This window comes from Lampetra planeri, unplaced genomic scaffold (genome assembly GCF_965212315.1).
Source record: "Lampetra planeri unplaced genomic scaffold, kcLamPlan1.2.h2 scaffold_1256, whole genome shotgun sequence".
Classification (NCBI taxonomy): domain Eukaryota; kingdom Metazoa; phylum Chordata; class Hyperoartia; order Petromyzontiformes; family Petromyzontidae; genus Lampetra; species Lampetra planeri.
In genome coordinates, this window is record NW_027613972.1 from 1 (window position 1) to 16301 (window position 16301).

The following is a 16301-nucleotide window of genomic DNA, read 5'->3' on the forward strand; positions in this document are numbered from 1 at the left end:
TACACAAATGCATTCAACTGAATTTGTATGAAAATGTAGTGTGCTACGCACACTCAAACGGCCGAAAAGTTAAAGGTGAAAGGTGAACTATATCAACATTGTCAGAATAAGGACATCTAGTGGGGTGTCATTGGAATTGCATCACACACAAAAAAAATACAGTAGTCGGTTAACCACTGCATCAAGCGATCAGTCTGCACCATCCATGTCAAGTTCTGAATCTTACAGGATAACTACGAATTTCAACAGATCAGTACATTTTAAAACAGTAACATGTAACATATGAAGTGCCAGTGTCTGGTACGACAATGTATGCCGACTGTCAGTCAATAGTGCAGATAAATGATTCAGCTGTTGACAATGTGCTTAACTGTTGTCGTTAACTTTTTACTATGGTGACTGCTGATGTGCTGGTTAATCCTTTTCTGCAGGCTTGCGTAATTCAGTGTTTAATTTGCATCTTTTTTGCTGTATTCTGTTGTTGTAGCAGGTCAAAAGATTAAACATTTTCTAAGTTTATAAGCTTGTTTTGTGGCTCCAGACATTTTTTTAAAGGAAGAGGGGGCAAAAGGGCTCTCTTGATAGTAAAGGTTGCAGACCCCTGTACAAGATCCTCCCTAGTACTAGTCAGGAGGCAAAATTGACACTTTATCCTGGAGCAAAATATAATTTTCTATATCAAAATCAGAATAACAGGAGTGCTATTGAGGTACTGCTGGGATTTGAACCCAGGATCTCCTTTTTACTAGACAGGCACTTTGACCAGCTAAGCCACAGCACCTATAAACCCTTTCAGTGGTAACATGACTTTAAAAAAAATTAAAACTTTTTTATATTCTTAATCCAATAATTTGTGATAAAAGTATTTTCATTCTATCTTATATGGCAGACATTTGTAATCAGCTTTTTTCAATTCCACTTAAGGTCTGGGGGCTGGGAAGGGTTCTGATTGGATTGTCTACCGGAAAAAAACAATCTTACTCGGATAGGAACAACATAGAGAATCACACTATTAGCACCGTCTTTGGATTTGTTTTGATGATATTTTTGAAGCAGGATATTCTTGTTTACAATTGGCTAAACTCTGCTCAGTCATTTATCCTGGATGTCGGAATCCCACCTTTCATGTTTTTTACTTGACTGGTGCCTCTGTCAGGGAAACCTCCTTCATTTTACCCATCCTCTACTTCCCAGGACATTCTGGTAATCTGGTCATTGAAGTAGTTCATCAGTGAAATCATGGGATCATTGGCTTGTGAAACAACACTCTAAACGAGGCTAAACGAGGAGAGACTATCCTTCTCAGCATGAGCCACCACCAAAAGCAACATTGTTGACAGGATTCGAACCTGCACAGGGAGACCCCGAGGGGGATGATGAGAGAAAGAAGATGTGTGTTGCGTGAGAGTAAAGAAGAGAAAGAGAGGCCCTGGAGAGAGAGGAGGAGAAGGAGAGAGAGCAGCAGGAAAGAGAGGAGAAAAGGGAGAGAGAGAAGCAGGAAAGAGAAGAGAATGAGAGGGAGTGGTTTGAGAAGAGAGAGCAAGAAAATGCAGAAATAGGAAAGAAGAGAACATGAAAGGGAGGAGAGAAGACAACGGGATCTGATGGACATTATCGATAAATTAATGAAAAGTTAAAGAAATAATCCATGTATGCAATGGAATTGTTAAATGTTCATGTTTAAGAAAATATAGTTTAATAAAGTTTTGGTCTCTGCTCTTTTTTTAGTTATGATATTTTTCATAAAGCCATCACCTTGTTTCACAGTGTAGATTAATAACTTTTAACTGCATGTTGAAACACATCAATATTAACATGAAACTCAGTACAACAATAACAATACCAACTTAAAAAGTACATCAGAAACAACAAAACTATTTACAAAAAGTGGTAAGTGTCAAAATCTAATAATCATGGTCCTGCAGTGCAGGAATGGCATCACCAGGAGCAGACACTTCAGGTGCTAGTCTGTTGCACAGATTGTCTCCAGGTCTTTGCTCCTGCTGGGAATCGTCCTGGACAGTGTACTCCTCCTTCTGCGGCTCCTCTTGCTCCGGTTCCACCAAGTCCCCATGGTGGATGTATAGGTTGTGCAGGAAAATGCACGATGAAATGATAATGGGGACAAAGGTTGAATGCACCTACATGAAAACAGAGCTATGTCTAACAACAGCATATAGATTTTGAAGGTAACTTTATATTTGCATCCAGGCATGGATACCCCCCATCACCAACAATGAACACCCAGGAGGTGGATGGAGCTGCTGCCTGTACACAGCATCAGGTAGGACTGTATGTAGTGTTTATGACAAAGAAACTGTGTCACATCTGGGGAGGAGTCAGGTGGGGGGCTACTTGAGGGAAGTAGTAAAATCAGCTGTTTTACCGGTGGAATGGGGGGGGGGGGGGGGGGGGCTCATACCTTTTACTGACCACTAGCTCGTTTGCACTGCTTTTAAGTTTTTTTTGTGGGATTCACTGTTTGGGTTTTCATCTTAATAAATGAAAGTAAACAGCATACGTTGGAGCCTGTAGTTTTTATTGTTTAGTCCGTCCGTCAAATACCCTTAGTCCCCGTGCTCAGCCTCCTGGCGACTCGTGAGTTTTCATAGTCGCCTCATACAGACAATCAACTTGGTATATTGATATGAATGAATCAAATTGAACACTAAAGTTGAAAGCTGCCGCTTTTGTGTTTTTGTGTTTGATCTTTTATCTGGGAAAAAAAAAAAAATAATGTGATTTCGAGGGATTCACGGATGTTGTAGGTTCATTGAGGTATTAATGAGCAACGTACACATTTACACAGTCTGTGATGTGTTACCAGTCTTCTGTCATCTTCCACGGTGTTTGTCTTTTCTACAATCACTGACTCTCCTCCTAATTTTCCAGAATTAACCTCTGTAGCCGGCACGAGGCGCTCTGTCTCCCGTTCATGCGCTCTTGATTGTGATTGGTCTACTACCCTGGAACACACCTCTTATACGTGCGCATTCACGGGTCTTGATGAGACAAACCTGGGTTGAATTAGTGAGTTGATATCCAGCTTCGTGGTACCGATTATCCTGATCGCCATGATCTCGCTAAGTCAGTCCTGGATCAATGGAGTTGATCCAGGACTTATTAATTGAGCTTCGTGATACAGACCCCAGCTCTCTGCCTTTTATAGATCATTTGGTAGAGCAGAAGACTGTAAAGGGCCAAAAGGATTCCTTAGGTTGCTGGTTCAACTTCAGCTGGAAGGAAGTGAAAACATTTCAGAAGAAGTTTGTTCTATACTACTTTCATGTTGTCAATGTTCTTTGAAATGAAGCAGCTTTGATCGACATTGCAATGTGTGTTCAAACTTCATTGCTGAAGTTATATCTATTTCTTTTAGCTCCAGTATGAAGTCTGAGTCAGTTTTGTCTTCTGACCTCATCAGGGAGGATCTAGTATGAAATGTGAAGTGTAGAGTGTGGACAGGAAGGAGTCTCCTCAGCAGTTCCTGTCCCGTGATGTCAGAGGTGATGTTCTGCAGCCTCATATCTTGTGACGACCTGTGGACGAGTTGTTCATCCAGGGGGAGCTGCCACCTGCATGTCCACTAGTTTACAGCTGTGCAGGGCAGGACATCCTGACATCTGCCCGCTCTCAACAACACTGGAGAAATCCAAACACATGATTCTACCTGATTCTCTCTCTGTCACCAGCTCCTCGGCAGCATTAAAGGGTATTATTGGAGCATGATTTGTATTATGTGTCTCCTCACCAGCACTGAGACTAAAATCTGGTCTCATCCTGTTCTCTTAAGTTTTCAGATCATAGGAAAAGCATGATGTTGGGAAACTGTTACACAATAATATTCTTATGTATTTGTATTGTGATTGTCTGTACACTGAACACCTATTGCCTGTCTGTCCATCCCAGGCAGAGGGATGTGCTTCTCCCTGAAGTTCTTGCCTTTTTTCCCCATTACAAGGCTTTTTGGGTAGTTTTTTCTCACCCTGACTGAGAATCAAAGGTCAGAGGGTCTTGTACAGACTGTACACGGTGATGCTGGGCTGTACAAGTAAAACTGAATTCATATTGAACACCAACAGAGAACCACTCTGCACATATTCCTCCCACTGTTGTTTCATAACGAACCAACAAGTAAATGACAGTGAATATGTGAAGAAAATCATTTGTCACTGTCAGCTTCACACGCAGGAATAAACATCACAACTCATCATCAGGGTTAGTGAAACCGAACACTTTAGAAACACATTTCTCAAGTCACAACTATAGAAATGATCCCTAAGAATATCATCTGAATGTGTCAGAGGTAGTGATGTCATGAGATGTGCCGTGTGCCGTTCAAAGCATGTGTTGAGTAATGAACATGGCGTTTCTGTGAAAAGCATATCAAGGCTTGCTTCATTCAAGGGGAGGAGCCAAAAATGATGACGTCCGAAGCCCTGCTGCCCGGCTGTACGATGTGATTGCTTCGGGAAGGGGTTCAGATTTTGCCGTGAGGTTTTACGGGGCCTTGTGAAAGGGTCTTCTCCAAGGCCAGAGAGGTTGCGTCAAAAAAAAGAAATCCTGTCCCGTACATCATTGTCCACATACTCTGTGCCCTTTTCCTAGTTCCACAAGCACTTTCACTGTCCTCTGCCTGATTACGCCCATGCCATTTTCAGAAAATCATTGCACAGCCTGTCATATTATGACATTACCATTTGGGAAATTTCACACACACAGAGTACATTCAAAAAATGGATTATATACATATGTGATAATTCATGTACAGAAATTATTTGGTCATACATTTTTTGTAATTCATAGTCATTTCCAACAGATATAACAGAGTCACCAAGACCTAAAAATACAACTTTTTCTTTTTTTGCCATCTTGCATGAGTTGTAGAACATAAGCACCATACTGGGTTCAGCTGCTTAGTATACATATGACAGTACAGGGATTTGAACCCAGGGTCTTTACTGAAGCACATGTGGAAAGTGTCTCGTGAAGACAATGAACTCGTCTTTTAAATCATTGAGGTCAGAGGTGAGTTGGTGGTACAGGCCCCAGGTGAAATCCAATACTCATCAGAACACAACCAAACATGTGCATAGAAGTGATGCGAACAGTATGGTGTACCAGTGAAGAAGAAAGCACTAAAGGATTAGTTTAGATGCATTGGGAATCAAACACAGATACCTCAAATTCTACCACTGAACCACCAATGCCTGTAGCAGTCCAAGAAATAGTCAACAGTCCTCTGACACTCCACAAGATCAATCCACTTCACAGGATCAGTAAATCTGAAATTCTGAAATACATGATTGTAAGACATACTCTCTTCCAAAATCTCTTCCAAAATCAGTTGCAATGCCCTCTCAGCAGAGAATCTTTTGGCCATCTAGATCAGTTTTGATAAGGAACCACACTGGCAAACAATCATTCCTTGTGTACCATCCCCAATTTATTTATGTATGACGAACAGCCATAGTTCTATTGATTCATGTATTCCTGCTGTCAGAAGGTAATTTGAACGCACACCTCCAGTTCTTCAGCTCTTCTGGGGGGACCCCAAGAGATTCCCAAGCCAGCGGAGTAACATAGTCACTCCAGCGTGTCCTAGGTCTTCCCCGGGGTCCCCTTTCTGGTGAGACATACCCGGAATACCTCCCTCGGGAGGCGTCCAGGGGGCATCCGATACAGATGCCCAAAATCTTGGAGGCTTTTTATGCAGAGTCATGTTATCAAAGACACACGAAGTAGTAGGCAGCTGTGTTGCTCGTCAGGAATGAAATGCTGCTCGTTCTCACGACATTCTGGTAGTTGAAGTAGCTAGAATCCTGGGTTCACTGGATTGGAAGACAACACTGGGCCAAACAAGGAGGAGAGTAAGCCACTTAAAAAACACCGTTGTTGGCAGGATTCGAACCTGCGCGGGGAGACCCCAATGGATTTCTAATCCATCGCCTTAACCACTCGGCCACAACAACCCACAGGAGTGGCATGTGTATTGTATTGGTGTTTTTCACCGGGATTGGAATTGAGGTTTGCTGTCACATTTTATCCACTTGTCTTGACCAGACCTCGTCAAGCACCCTGGACTCTACTTTGATAGAAACATGGTTCTTAAGTTACACTCAAACCCACCAGGCCAAATCTTGCTCGACACCTCCTTTTATTTATTTACCCCAGAGAGCTCCATGCTCTCACCTACAGCACTGAGCTTGGCTCTTCAGAACCACGGAGAGCAGCATCACACGACAAACGGCAAAGACGGAGGACTAGACAGCCAATCAGAATGTAGAGGAAGAGTTTGGGACGTGACATACTCAAATTCAAAGTTTATAGCAATTTTATAGCGTGTTCACGTAAACTATGCATGGATATGCTTTAAAACAGAAAAAATATACATATCCTACAAATACCTGTACAGCCTCTCATTGATTTAAACAATGGAATACTTATTTCTTGCATCTTACATAAGTGTATTAATAAACAGCAAACAACCACTCTGAACACATCCCTCCCAGTGTTACTTCAAGAAGAACCAACATCAACAACAGTGAACATATGAGGTGAATCATTATTCACTGTCAGTCTCAAGCACAGAGAGAAACATCATGACTCATCATTATGGTTAGCAAGACAAAACACCGACAGAAACACATTTCTTAAGGCAGATGCTATAGAAATGATCCCTGAAAGTATAGTCTGAATATGTCAGGTGACTGAAACCGAACCTCACTCCTTACAGATTGACTCTCACTCAGGGTTCCTTCCTGGGTTCAATACATTCCACTGCCATGTTTTTATGGAAATGACCCAGCGTCTGACATAACAACTGTGACTGCAGCAACACAACGAAGGTCAGTGGGAAAGGAATAATAATAAAAAGACGAAAAAAAAAAGTCAGTGTTACAGTTACTGAAACACCAACGAGACACAAGCCTCAGTCAAGCTGAATTAGTTCTGGATACATGAATAAAACTAAATGAAAAGTTAATTTTTAAAATGACGTCCAACACATTTTAAGTGAGTTTGTGTAGCTCATGAAGGTGAACAGTGTTCATTAGATCCTTGAAATATCTGGAGTCATTTGGTGTGAATGCGCTTGGGTCCTCAAAATACTCAGTTTAAGTATGGAAGTATGTGATTTGAGACAATGCATTTTTTAGGAATTGTTTTATCAGCCAATTAGCACTGGGTCAATTTCTTTTTCTCCCGTTCCTTAGGGTTACAGCACACAGCCAGAAGTAATGTCAAGGCAAAGTTGCCAGTGACAAGGTGTTCTTTGCTCCTTTCAAGACATAAAGCAGTGCTCAGGAGTCATGCAGACTCTTCAAGAGATCTTTCTATTCTTGAGTAAATGAAATATTTAAAAGATATAGATTTGCTTTCTGGCTGTGATGGAGGAACTTGTGTGTTATAAAGAATATAGGACTATTCCTATGATTACAGATCACAAGGGATTAGCAGTCCATCAACCTGAACTGCTCTGTTGACTTGTGTGTTGTTGCTGCACTCAAACATTATAATATGATTCCACTTTATTTTGCCCAAAGAGCAATACAGTTAAGACTGAAGAAAAAAAGGTCTGTCGTCGATTCAAGACAAAACCTTTCTATTTTCAATCCAGAAGCATAACAAGGAGGGAGGAGTTGCTACACAAATCTGACTGTTCAAATATTGGTTCAAGGCATGTTCATAGAAAATCAAGCAGACCTGCTGACCAGGCGGTGATTGTATAGTGTGAGGTGGGAAATGCGTGCTGTGGCTGCACCAACTACGGCAAAGGAATGTGTTGTAAACCTCCTCCCATTCTTTGGACTCATCATCTGTCAGTTTACATCTGTTAAGTTTTTACTTAAGCTTTACTTTGTAGTACAGTCTGAATTGGCACCATACAAATAAGCTTTGTGGCTTGTTGGTCTAGTGGTGTGATTCTCGCTTCGGGTGTGAGAGGCCCTGGGTTCAATTCCCAGACAAGCCCTTAACACAGTTGTTGTTTGTCCAAGTGTCATATGCAACTCAGGAAACCTTCATTAGGCTGCACTGAGATGATTACTGTATTGTAATCCCCACATGAAGGTCAGTACTGTTCCGACTGTACACACCAACACTTTGGTACCATGTGCTGACCAACTCAGCCAATTGGCTGTATTTCTGTCAGCATCATGTGTGACTGTTGTCGCCCAGTGTTTAGAACCTGTACTGCAGACTTGGAAAGCCAAAACATTCATGATATGACATTTTGTTTGTCATTACTTTAATGAAATGTGTACATATTGCACATTGATGTTGTGAAATGATTTCCTATTGATAAATCGTTTTTGTTCTCTGATGGAGCTATCACAGGATGAGAGTCTCTTGTATGCAGCAATAACACTGGGGAATCCTGAAATACATGTTGAGTTCATCCTTCATTTCATTGCACCTCATTAATAAATGGACACATCATTCATTCCGGTTACAGATGCGCTGAAGCCAATCCCATCTGTCAAAGGGCAGACGGCGGGGTACACCCTGGGACGAGTGGCCGGCACATCGCAGGGCCGCATGACAGACAGGACAGACAACCATTCACGCACATACTCACACCGATGGACAGTTTAGAGTGACCAATTAACCTCAGCCTGTTTTTGGAGGTGGGAGGAAACCAGAGAACCTGCAGAGAAACGACACAGAAACGGGGAGAGCATGCAAAGTCCACATAGAAAGATCCCAGGCCAGGAAGCTAACCACCACACCACCATGTCACCCTCAGACACATAATTTCTCATATGTTGTTGTCTCATATTGTCCCTAAAAAACAGTCGACTGACACAAAAATGAAACTTAGACTGACAGTGTTGCCAACTTGGCAACACATATTTGATCGAAGTCAGATGATGAAAACACTTATAGTGAGTACATGCACAAGACATGTACTGTCTCCGTATCATTGTGCTTGTAGTTAAATATAATCTCATATATAAATACAATCGGTCCTTGAACCGCCACCTTAACGTGGGTGGAGGGGTTTGAGTACCCAAATGATCCTAGGGGCTATGTTGTCAGGGGTTTTCATGCCCCTGGTGGGTCTCCCAAGGCAAACAGGTCCTAGGAGACGGGTCAGACTAAGAGCAGTTCAGAACTACCCCCAATGAGAGTTTTAAAAACAAGGACGTGCACGTCGCCCGGATTGGCGTCACCGGGGCCCCACCCTGGAGCCAGGCCTGGGGTCGGGGCTCGTGGGTGAGCGCCTTGGTGGCCGGGTCTCTGCCCACGGGACCTGGCCGGGTACAGCCCAAAGAAGTGACGTGGGCCCGCACTCCTGTAGGCCCACCACCCGCAGGAAGGCTCAGAAGGGGCCGGTGCAATGTGGTTTGGGTGGCGGCCGCGGGCGAGGGCCCCGGCGACCCAGACCCCGGACAACGACTCTGGCGATGGGGACATGGAATGTCACCTCGCTGGGGGGGAAAGAGCCTGAACTTGTGCAAGAGGCTGAGCGGTACCGGCTAGAGATAGTCGGGCTCACCTCCAAGCACAGCTTGGGCTCCGGAAACCAAATCCTTGAGAGAGGTTGGACTCTCTATTATTCTGGAGTTGCCTGCGGTGAGAGGCAACGGGCTGGTGTGGGCTTGCTCATAGCTCCCCAGCTTAGTCGCCATGTGTTGGAGTTTTTCCCCATTGAGCGAGAGGGTCGCTTCCCTCCGCCTCGGGTGGGGGATAGGTCTCTCACTGTCGTGTCGGCCTATGGGCCAAACGGCAGTGCAGAGTACCCGGCCTTCTTGGAGGCCCTGGGGGGAGTACTGGAAGGTGCTCCAGCCGGGGACTCCATCATTCTCCTGGGGGACTTCAACGCCCACGTGGGCAGCGACAGTATCACCTGGAGGGGAGTGATTGGGAGGAACGGCTCCCCTGATCTGAACCCGAGTGGTGTTCTGTTATTGGACTTCTGTGCTAGTCACAGTTTGTCCATAACAAACACCATGTTCCAGCATAAGGATGTCCATAAGCACACGTGGCACCAGGACACCCTAGGCCGGATGTCAATGATCGACTTCGTAGTTGTGTCATCTGGCCTCCGGCCGTATGTCTTGGACACTCGGGTGAAGAGAGGGGCGGAGCTGTCAACTGATCACCACCTGGTGGTAAGTTGGATCCGCTGGCCACGGGGGAAACCGGACAGACTTGGCAGGCCCAAAAGAACAGTGCGGGTCTGCTGGGAATGTCTGGCGGAACCCACCGTCAGAGGGGTCTTCAACTCCCACCTCCGGGAGAACTTCGACCAGCTCCCGACTCCATCGACCAGCTGGGGACATTGAGTCCGAGTGGACCATGTTCTCCACCTCCATTGTCGAAGCAGCCGCTCGGAGCTGTGGTCGCAAGGTCTCCGGTGCCTGTCGTGGCGGCAACCCCCGAACCCGGTGGTGGACACCGGAAGTAAGGAATGCTGTCAAGCTGAAGAAGGAGTCCCATCGGGTCTGACTGGCTCGTGAGACTCCTGAGGCAGCCGACGGGTACCGGCAGGCCAAGCGTACGGCGGCCGGGCGGTTGTGGAGGCAAAAACTCTGGTCTGGGAGAGGTTCAGGGAGGCCATGGAGGAGGACTATCGGTTAGCCTCGAAGAGATTCTGGCAAACCGTCCGGCGCCTCAGGAAGGGGAAGCAGTGCTCCACCAACACTGTGTACAGTGGAGGTGGGGAGCCGCAGACCGGATATTGTCGGGCGGTGGAACACAGCCATAATCTACTGGAAATACTGAGGTGCACGTTTCTCATGGAGAGGTATTGAACAGCAATTTGTTTCTTTGTGAGGGTCAATGCTGAAACCCGGGATTGAACCAGGGACTTTTAGATCTTCAGTCTAATGCTCTCCTAGCTGAGCTATTTCAGCAAATACTGCATGTTACCTTTGCCAAGTCCACTTATTTTGGCAGAGTATGTTGTCTGTTACTTTTCCAGGGAAAAGACAACAAGACCAACAGTGCCCTGGACAAGTGGGCCAAAATACGGGAAGAAATCTAACATATAACAAAGAACAAGAAAGAGGCATGACTTAAGACTGGATATGACCTGGGGTGTTACCATCGGAGTTACACCTGAGGTGAGGTGCAATCTTATTTACATGTTATTTTCATGTCATATTGTTGAATAATCTAGCTTTTAGATGGTGAGTTGATGTTAGCTAATGCTAGCATCACAAGTTACTGTTGACTCAAAAGTTGTTAATTATAATGATAATCTAGAAAATATAAGCAAATAGCAAATATAAAGTTACCTTCAAAATCTGTATGCTGTTGTTTAGATATACCTCTATTCTCATGTAGGTGTATTCAACCTTTGTCCCCATTATCATTTCATTGTGCATTTTCCTGCACAACCTATGCATCCACCATGGGGACTTGGTGGAACCGGAGCAAGAGGAGCCAGAGCAGGAGGAGTACACTGTCCAGGATGATTCCCATCAGGAGCAAGTCCTGGAGACAATCTGCGCAACAGACTAGCACCTGAAGTGTCTGCTCCTGGTGATGCCATCACTGCACTGCAGGACCATGATTATTAGATTTTGACACTGATCACTTTTTGTAAATAGTTTGTTGTTTCTGATGTAGTTTTTAAGTTGGTATTGTTATTGTTCTACTGAGTTTCATGTTAATATTGATGTGTTTCAACATGCAGTTAAATGTTATTAATCTACACTGCAAACAAACTGGTGGCTTTATGAAAAAAATATGATAACTAAAAAAAGAGCAGAGACCAAAACTTTATTAAACTATATTTTCTTAAAAATTAACATTTAACAATTCCATTGCATACATGTATTATTTCTTCATCTTTTCATTAATTTATCGATAATGTCCATCAGATCCCGTTGTCTTCTCTCCTCCCTTTCATGCTCTCTTCTTTCCTATTTCTGCATTTTCTTGCTCTCTCTTCTCAAACCACTCCCTCTCATTCTCTTCTCTTTCCTGCTTCTCTCTCTCCCTTTTCTCCTCTCTTTCCTGCTGCTCTCTCTCCTTCTCCTCCTCTCTCTCCAGGGCCCTCTCTTTCTCTTCTTTACTCTCATTCAACACACATCTTCTTTCTCTCATCATCCCCCTCGGGGTCTCCCTGTGCAGGTTCAAATCTTGTCAACAATGTTGCTTTTGGTGGTGGCTCATGCTGAGAAGGATAGTCCTCTCCTCGTTTAGCCACTGATTCCACTGATCAACTACTTCCAAGACCAGATTACCAGAATGTCCTGAGAAGTAGAGGATGGGTAAAATGTGGAGGTGCCCCTGACAGAGGCACCAGTCAAGTAAAAAACACGAAAGGTGGGATTCCAACATCCAGGATAAATGTCTAACCGAGTTTCGCCAATTGTAAATCCTGCTTCGAAAAATAACATCAAAACAAATCCGGTGGCTAATAATGTGATTCTCCATGTTGTTGCTGTTGAGTTTTTTCCGGTCCGGTAGACAATCCAATCAGAACCCTTCCCAGCCCCCAGACCTTAAGTAGAATTGAAAAAAGCCTATTACAAATGTCTGCCATATATGATAGAATGAAAATACTTTAATCACAAATTATTTGATTAAGAATAATTAAGACTGAATTTTTTTTTTTAAATCACGTTACCACTGACAGTGTTTGTAGGTGCTGTGGCTTAGCTGGTCAAAGTGCCTGTCTCGTAAACAGGTGATCCTGGGTTCGAGTCCCAGCAGTACCTCAATTATACACCTGTTATTCAGACTTTCTTATGGACAATTCTATTTTGCTCCAGGATAAAGTGTCAATTTTGCGTCCTGACTTCACAAGGGAGGATCTAGTACAGGGGTCTGCAACCTTTACTATCAAGAGAGCCTTTTTGCCCCCTCTTCCTTTAAAAAAATGTCTGGAGCCACAAAACATAACAAAGCTTTGAAAATGTTTAATCTTTTGTTAATTTGACCTGTTACAACAACAGAATACAGGAAAAAAGATGCAAATTAAACACTGAATTATGCAAGGACAAGGATTGCAGACAAGGATTAACCAGCACAGGAACAGCTTCTTCCCATCAGCAGTCACCATAGTAAACAGTTAACGACAACAGTTAAGCACATTGTCAACAGCTGGATCATCATTCTTAAAAATAATTCATTAAATACACTAACTAGTATCAATGAAACTGTTTTGTTAAATATATATTCATTGCATTATTCAAATTATTAAGAGCCAAAGTATGAGAACAGAATAATGTGTTCTCAGTTAAAGTAACGTCATGTGTAGAGCGCCTCTGGATGGAGGAATGCAGATAAGAATGCTGCATGCCAGGGGGCTCATGTACTAAGAGTTGCTTGGATTTCTTACTAGATTTTGGCGTATGCCCAAATCCAGAAAAAGGTTTACGAACAAAAAAAATCCTGATGAACGAAACTGAGCGTACCCATGAATCCAGAATATTTGTCTTATTTCTAGTCAAAATGTATCATTTCTAGTGAAACACAGACACATCGAAATGTGTAGAAAAATTGGCTGATGGATCAAGCTTTTTTAAATTACTTTTAGATTACATAAGTCTTAGACACATGTTTAACACATGACACATGATAACAAAGTCTTAGACACATGTTTAATTATTCAATTTATTATCGCTGAATAGACAATGACACACAGCCCAGGGACTTCCAGCATCCCCGGTGAATCTCGCCAGCAGCTCCAGCGTTACAGCTCCCAGTTCCGCGGGGTCTTCCGTCCGGTAGTGGTTGAGTAGTCTCCCATAGTGTGGGATCCATGAATGGCAATAATTACAGAGCCCAAGAAAGGACATCATTTGTTTCTTTGTTTGCGGTTTTGGTGCATCAGTTACTGCTTGCTTTCGCCAAGCCTGTATTTGTTTCCCATTTACGGTGAGTGTGTGTCCCAAATAGTTGACTTCCTGTTTTACCCACTGTAGTTTTTTGCCTGTTAACTTTGTTTCCTGTTTTACACAGGTGTTGCAGTAGTTTGAGAGAGTCTGCTCTCCAGCTATCCTCTGTCTTTGATGCTACCAGTAAGTCATCAACATAGACTAATAACTGGCTGTCGTCTGATAACTGTAAGTTAGTAAGACAAGACATAATGGCCTGTGTAAACATCGTCGGTGAGTCTGCAAATCCTTGGGGCAGTCGGGTATACGTGTACTGATGACTTTCATGAGTAAATGCAAACTAAAATTGTGAGTCTTCACATGTAGGGGTGGAAAAGAAAGCGTTGCTAAGATCCACTACAGTAAACCATGTGTGGTCTGGGCTTAGAGAATTTAGCAGTGTATGTGGGTCTGGTACATTTGGTGCACGGGTCTGTACAGCTTCATTTACAGTCCTTAAGTCTTGTATCATTCTCCAATCAGTCTTATTCGCTTTCTGTACTGGAAAGATTGGCGTAGTAGCTGTTGTATGACTGGCCTGATGCCTTCAGTAGCCTCAGGTTTCAATGGGTACTGGCGAACTCTAGGTCTCCAGTCAGACTTAGGTTTTATCTGGACCGGTGGTATGGAGGTAAGAAGTCAGTGGGACCTTTCGTCCATAATTGTGTCGGGATTTCCTTTAAATCATGTTCGTCACTGTCAGTAAAACAGATGTCTTGGAAATTTTTGTATTTATTGAAGCAGCTTCAAGACACAGGTCATACAGAGAGCAAGCTATCTGTAGGAGTGCGCGCCCCAGAAGATGTCGGGCACTCTCTTATGCTCCGAGAAGAGAGCAGAGAAGGGTGGTGTGATAACGCGTACAATTGGCATGAGAAAAGGTGCTTTGTGGCCGTATCTCAGGAAGGTCACACTGCCCCTAGGAAGATAATATGCAACAAAAAGGCCTCTACTGTTAGTTAATTAGCTTTATGTTCAAAGCAGTCATCCTGTATGATCATGAGACAGTGTCCCATGAGTCTAAACATCCAAATGATTACTATTGAACAAAGCTCTACTGGAATGAGTGTTTAACCATAAAACATTGTTGAATAATGCATTGTCTATGTATGTTCTAACTAGGTCATCTACAGGTCATAAGGTCATAAGGCACTTCCTGCTGTGCTACTAGTCATATGGTTCATCACACATTTCCATTACACCTGAGCCCTCCCACCCCAATCGCTGACTACAAAGAGTAGGCCTGTCAACTCTTCCAAGCTTATGGTATCCTGGTATCCTTTGTGCCAAAGAAAGGCAAGAATGTGGTACTCATGAGTACACTGCCCAGGGATCGGAGAATCTCTGGCCAGGAGCATCAAAAACCAGAAATCACCATGGATTACAATGCCACAAAACGAGGGGTGGACACCATGGACAAGTTGGTGACTGCTTTTAGCTGCAAAGCCAGACCCTGAGGTGGCCACTGGAGATATTTTTTGACATACTGGACATCTCACCTTACAACGCCTTTGTCATTTGTATGTCACTGAACCTGCAGTGGAACAGAGGGAATTTCCAGAGGAGAGACCTCTTTCTTGAGGAACTGGGAAAGGAACTGATAAAACCTCAAATCCAGAGAAGACAGCATGTTCCAAGAACCCCATTGATTCAGGAGGAGAATGCTGGTGTCATAATGTTACGGTTTGCAGGTACAAGACTTACGGACATCCACTTTGAGTCCGCACGGACCTCTGTGCAGCCCGAAAGAGAGTGGAGCTACAGCTGAGTGACCAGTGCGCAGAAGGCGAAGAAAACAGAATATTAAAATTACTGAAAAACTGAAAAAAACACGTTACCACCCGCAGGGTTTGTAGGTTCTGTGGCTTAGCTGGTCAAAGTGCCTGTCTTGTAAACAGGAGATCCTGGGTTCAAATCCCAGCAGTACCTCAATAGCACACGTGTTATTCAGACTTTGTTACAGAAAATTCTATTCTGCTCCAGCGTAAAGTGTCAACTTTGCCTCCTGACTTCACAAGGGAGGATCTAGTACAGGGGTCTGCAACCTTTACTATCAAGAGAGCCATTTTGCCCCCTCTTCCTTTAAAAAAATGTCTGGAGCCGCAAAACATAACAAAGCTTAAAAACTTTGAAAATGTTTCATCTTTTGTTAATTTAACCTGCTGCAACAACATAATACAGCAAAAAGAAGCAAATTAAACACTGAATTATGCAAGCCTGCAGACAAGGATTAACCAGCACAGGAACAGCTTCTTCCCATCAGCAGTCACCATAGGAAACAGTTAACGACAACAGGTAAACACATTGTCAACAGCTGAATCATTCATCTGCACTACTGACTGACAGTCGGCATACATTGTCGTACCGGACACTGGCACTTCATGTGTTACTTGTTACTGTTTTAAAATGTATTGATTAGTTGAAATTCGTAGTTATCCTGTAAGATTCAGAACTTGACATGAATGT

General features: G+C 43.5%; 7 non-coding genes across 7 annotated transcripts; 3 read left to right on the forward strand and 4 right to left on the reverse strand.

The window, feature by feature from the left end:
* Window positions 1-707: 707 nt before the first annotated feature.
* Window positions 708-781, reverse strand: TRNAT-AGU (transfer RNA threonine (anticodon AGU)). Its single transcript has one exon. It is a non-coding gene; the product is annotated as a tRNA-Thr (tRNA).
* A 3304-nt stretch (window positions 782-4085) lies between these two features.
* LOC144739009 (small nucleolar RNA U3) lies at window positions 4086-4294 on the reverse strand. The gene has a single exon (XR_013589340.1). It is a non-coding gene; the product is annotated as a small nucleolar RNA U3 (small nucleolar RNA).
* A 1596-nt stretch (window positions 4295-5890) lies between these two features.
* On the reverse strand, window positions 5891-5972 carry TRNAS-AGA (transfer RNA serine (anticodon AGA)). The gene has a single exon. It is a non-coding gene; the product is annotated as a tRNA-Ser (tRNA).
* A 515-nt stretch (window positions 5973-6487) lies between these two features.
* Window positions 6488-6696, reverse strand: LOC144739008 (small nucleolar RNA U3). Its single transcript, XR_013589339.1, has one exon. It is a non-coding gene; the product is annotated as a small nucleolar RNA U3 (small nucleolar RNA).
* A 1204-nt stretch (window positions 6697-7900) lies between these two features.
* Window positions 7901-7972, forward strand: TRNAP-CGG (transfer RNA proline (anticodon CGG)). The gene has a single exon. It is a non-coding gene; the product is annotated as a tRNA-Pro (tRNA).
* Window positions 7973-12600: 4628 nt separating this feature from the next.
* On the forward strand, window positions 12601-12674 carry TRNAT-CGU (transfer RNA threonine (anticodon CGU)). The gene has a single exon. It is a non-coding gene; the product is annotated as a tRNA-Thr (tRNA).
* Window positions 12675-15690: 3016 nt separating this feature from the next.
* Window positions 15691-15764, forward strand: TRNAT-UGU (transfer RNA threonine (anticodon UGU)). The gene has a single exon. It is a non-coding gene; the product is annotated as a tRNA-Thr (tRNA).
* Window positions 15765-16301: the final 537 nt, after the last annotated feature.